This window comes from Alligator sinensis, unplaced genomic scaffold, assembly GCF_000455745.1.
Source record: "Alligator sinensis unplaced genomic scaffold, ASM45574v1 scaffold1458_1, whole genome shotgun sequence".
Classification (NCBI taxonomy): Eukaryota; Metazoa; Chordata; order Crocodylia; family Alligatoridae; genus Alligator; species Alligator sinensis.
In genome coordinates this window covers 23,135-27,860 of record NW_005843758.1, presented here as the reverse complement: position 1 = coordinate 27,860, position 4,726 = coordinate 23,135, and the positions used below count along the sequence as shown (strand labels likewise).

Genomic DNA, 4,726 nt, shown 5'->3' with positions numbered 1-4,726 from the left:
CATCGCATCGCATCGCCCTCAGGTGAGCGCGTGAGCACATCCACACACGCGCCGTCTGCTCTCACTGGAGGAGGCGGGCGGGGGCGGAAAGCAGCGCGGCCCGGGCCGTGGTACCCGGGGAAGCGCATCGCGGAGCCGTCACTGCGCAGGCGCCGCCGGGGGGCGGGGAACTGGACACCTGGGCCCTGGGCGGAGATGGCAACACCGGGGGGAGGGCATTGGGCTGCCCCGGGCAGGGGTGCAGGGGGGACCTGGGCCCCGGGAGGACATGGGGGCCAGGGCTGCGGGCAGGGGTAGGAGGGCAGGGACGGGGGTTGTGGGGGCTGCAGGGAGTGGGGCAGTCGGGGCCGGCAGACCCTGGGGCAGGGTCGGTCCCAGGTCTCTGTCGCCTGGTCCGAGCCGCGCTGCCTCCTTTCCTGCAGACCCTGGGGACCGGGCGCTGCTGAGACGCTTGCGTGTCCTGTCCCACACGTGTAACACGCAGTGTGTTCAGTCAGCGCTGTCTGAAACCCCTTTCTCCTTCGGTTATGACCCAGCATAACGGACGTCTTCTCAGCCTGTGGTGCTACCACCCATAGGGTTAACGTGTACGTTACTCCATCACTAGCGACCCGTGCACACGCCATGGAATCCGGGATCTTCTGTTTCTGGATCCCTGGAAACTTCTGCCCGCGTTCCTCCCTATGGTCTTCATCGCCACAGGCTCTGGCTTGGTTGTTCTCTTGGAGACTGGCTCCTGTGCTCACTCTGGCTTCATGGAAGTTGTTGTTTCCTCCTCCCGACATCTCTCTGCGTGTCAGACACCTGTCACGGTGATAGAAGTCGGTGGGCTCGGTTCACGACTGCTGAAATTGGGGTGCCGTTTCCAGAGGGTCTCTGATACAGGGGTTTTCTGGCTTGTGGGCAGACTGAGGGACTTACCTTGTACCAGATCATTTTGATTTTCTAGTGCTTTCTTTTCCCTCCAGTTCCCCTGAAGGACTTCCTTAGGGAAGGGCTCCAAGCCTTTTAGTTGCTCAGCAAAGAGCATGTCGACCATCCCAACATCATGGGCATGACTTAATCGGCCGCATTGCATGAGGCCAGAAGGAGCTCTGGGTCTGTGATGATGAGGACCTTGGGGACATCTCGAATTCAGAGGACCTGCTGCCAGGTGAGTTGTGGCTGCCCCCTGCCCCGACTCCCCTCTCAGACATGCTCCATGCCCACAGTGACAAGGGACCTGCAGACCTGCCCGGCGCGGCCCTTCCTGGTTGCTGACCTTGAATAGTTTATGTAGTTGTGTGTCCAGGGAGGTGTTGTTCCCACGCACTGAAACTCCAAGGTGTGGAGATGAGCAGCCTTTCCCTTCTCCCCCTAACTACAACTTCTAGGGGACATCTACGTATATTGTTTTGATGTTCAGGCACAGGCCTGGTTTCCCTGGGATATCATGGTCCTAATTTTCCATCTTCATTGAGATGAAAGAATTAGCAAAAGTTGATTCCTCTGCCCAATTTAGCCATGCCTCTATTTCACCATCTCCCAAGGCATGATGGGATTTGTAGTCCCCCATGAAAATTGCATGGTGGGACAAAGCTCTGTGTAGCTATTATTGTAGCACAAGTGAGAGGCCTGGGGCTCTGCCTGGTGTCTCCTGGACAGGTCAAGTGGAACCGAGGAAGGGTTGAATCCTGGTCTCGGGCTGCATTGAAAGGCTCCATGAAGTGGGTGGGATTCACAAGCTTTCATGTTGCAGGGGAAAGTGGATCCCCCGTGGCTCATGCCTTTGTCTTACGTCTCTGGGATGTGAATGTAACAGAGCTCGGGACTCGGCAGGGAGTGCACATGCAGGTTCATGCCCAGGCCTTTGTCCCAGGGCAGATCCTGGTGACATGCAGGCCACCTGGGCTTCATCAGCAGAGGAAAGCCACATAGGCCTGCTCCAATCTCCAGACCTTTCCCTGGATGTAGGAAGGAGGCACAGCCCTGTTCCTTCCAAGAAAGAGACCCACAGCAATGAGTCTTCCCCTCTCAGAGCAGGTTATGGAGTCAGGAGGGATGAACCATACGGGCTTTTTGTACCAAGGAGAAGCAGCTGGTCCAGTGTAAGGCCATTCTCCCCACACACCTCTGGCTTCTGGTGCGTCCCAAAAATCTGCCACGACACTGTCCTCCCTGGTACATGATGCTGCTCTCAGGACTGCCAGTGATCACAGGTGAGTGCTGGAGAGCAGTCCCACCAATGCACTTTGGCTTTCAGAGCATGTCGACCCAGCCAGGTGGAGGCCTCAGCATCATCTCCCCCTGGACCCGCTGGTGCTGTGGGACAGAGCAGCCCCTAGAGAGACTCCTCCTTCCTTTCTGCTGATTTTGCTTCTAGTCTCTTGGGCCCCTTAGAGCAGGAAGCCATTTAGGTCCTGTCCCAGCACATGTCCCACGTGGGTTTCTCCCTCTAGGGTCTGAGAAGATGGGGCTGACAGCTGCGCCCTAAATCCTGAGCATCTGGTTCTGACCTTCACCGAGCAGGGAACATTAGGTCAGCACAGGGTCATGCCCCTCCCACCCCCAGCACTTGTGGTTTGGCAGGAAGACCTTGTTCTCTTCAGAAGACTTACGTGCCAAGGTGCAGTCATGCTAGCAGGCTTATCACAGCAGAGGGTATAGCAGTATTTGGCCTGTGCCAGCAGGACAGGGATTAAGCTGGAGTTTCTCTTCCCCATGTAGGAGGCACCTGGCTGCTGAGCAGTGGTGAGAAACTGAGTCTAGAAGAAGGGTCTGCAAACCTGGAGCCACCCTGGACTTCCTCCGGGGGTTTGGTCGAGGGGGAGTCCCTGAGACCTGAGGAAGACCAATGGCTCCAGAGCCAGGGGAGACCCCAAAAACAGAGGAAGGGTGTAGCAAGGAAGCAGATGCCATTTTCCCTTGGGTGTAAGAGTGGAGAAAGGACAGAGTCCAGAGAGAGCCCTGGGCACAGGGAAGGATTTGTGGAGATGAAGCACCATAAGACAAAGTTCCACCGGAAAGAGACCCTGCGACTGAACGAAGCCAGTGGGAAGGGCCTGAAAGAAAAGCAGGAGGTTCCCACCAAGCCCAGGGGCAAAGCCCACCCCTGCCCTGAGTGCTGGAACACCTTTTTCTGCCCCTCACACCAGGCTCTGCCATGGTGGTGTGCTGAATGTGGGAAGAGCTTCACCCATTCCTCCCACCTGGCTGTGCACCAGTGCATCCATACCAGGGAGAAGCCATATCAATGCTCTGAGTGTAGGAAGAACTTCAACTGTCCCTCCTATCTGACGTGACACCAGCGCATCCATACTGAGGAAAAGCCATATCGGTGCCCTGAATGTGGGAAGAGATTCAAGAGTTGATCCTACCTGGCCCAGCACCAGCACATTCACGCAGGGGAGAAGCCGTATCAGTGCCCTGTATGTGGGAAGAGCTTCACCAGTTCATTCTACCTGGCCCAGCACCAACATATCCACACAGGGGAGAAGCCACATCAGTACCCTGTGTGTGGGAAGAGCTTCATGCAGTCCTCCCACCTGACCTAGCACCAACACATACACACTGGGGAGAAGCCATATCAGTGCTTTCAGCATGGGAAAAGCTTCACCAGTTTGTCCAACCTATCCCAGCACCAACACATCCACACAGGGAAGTGTTACCAGATTTGCCCATTACTTTGGGGTGTGCTCATTTCTGGGATACGTTTCTAGGGTCTCTGTAATTCTGTCAATGTGCTGCTTGTGTTACTTGTGTTTTGATACGGAGCTGTATATCTCCCTTCTGCAAGTTCTCACCCCCAATGGAGCCATCTTGCAGGACTCAGTCTCAGTAGGGCTCGGTTCCTCCAGTCACCAAATCAGTCATACACACAAACACACACAAATTAATGTGACACGCCTGACCTGGCCAGGTTGATCAGCATGGACAGGCTGACACCCTCATATGCCAAGAATCAGTTCATCAAAGCAACAATAAACCGCAGTCGGACACAAGCGCACGGGTAAACAGAATCCCTCTGAATCCGGCTGGGTGTCCAGCTGACACCCTCACGGGCCAGCATTCAGTTCATTAGGGCACGTCTGAGTCAAACTGGGTCAATCAGCCTGTACAAGCTGATCCCCTTATGTGTTTCAAACTCAGCACGTCCCAATCTTTGCCCTCTTGATGAGCAGACCCCACAATATTTTTGGGCTTCACAGGGATCTTTAGCTTAAGTAAAAGAAGCGTTGCTGCAGAGCATGTGAGGAAGGAGAAGTAGAGAAGGAAAAATGTACCCAGTTACTACCAGTTTGACTATAAAAGTTATTTATTGCTAACTATATGAAATATAGAATGGTACTAGTAGTAACAGACATGCAAAGGAAAAACAAATACAAACAATTACAATACTACCCTGGTTTCACTAAGTATTTGGGGAAACTTAGCTCAAGCTTAACTGATACAGTTCAGGTTCAGCAATGTATGCCTAGAGAGAAAAGAGAGAGAAAGAGTGCTGAGATCTCACCAGTCCAAGGCACTTGGGTCTCAAAGCTGACAGGTACAGTTCCTAGCACAGTCCTTGAAGGGAGACGATGTGTTCTTCCAGCGTCCCAAGAACAATGGGATGGTGTCAGCACAGGAGTTTTCTTCTTGGAGCACACACACTGCTGCTTTTTACATATCTTTATACCCTCAGTTCAGCTGCTTCGAAGCACTCTAGTGTACATCATTGTCTTTTCTCTTGACAAGGGGTTATCTG

The 4,726-nt window shown here is 54.0% G+C and overlaps 1 pseudogene; it reads left to right on the top strand.

Annotated features, from left to right (window-relative positions):
• The first annotated feature begins 2,164 nt into the window (after nt 1-2,164).
• Nucleotides 2,165-3,728, top strand: LOC106723391 (annotated as a pseudogene).
• Nucleotides 3,729-4,726: the final 998 nt, after the last annotated feature.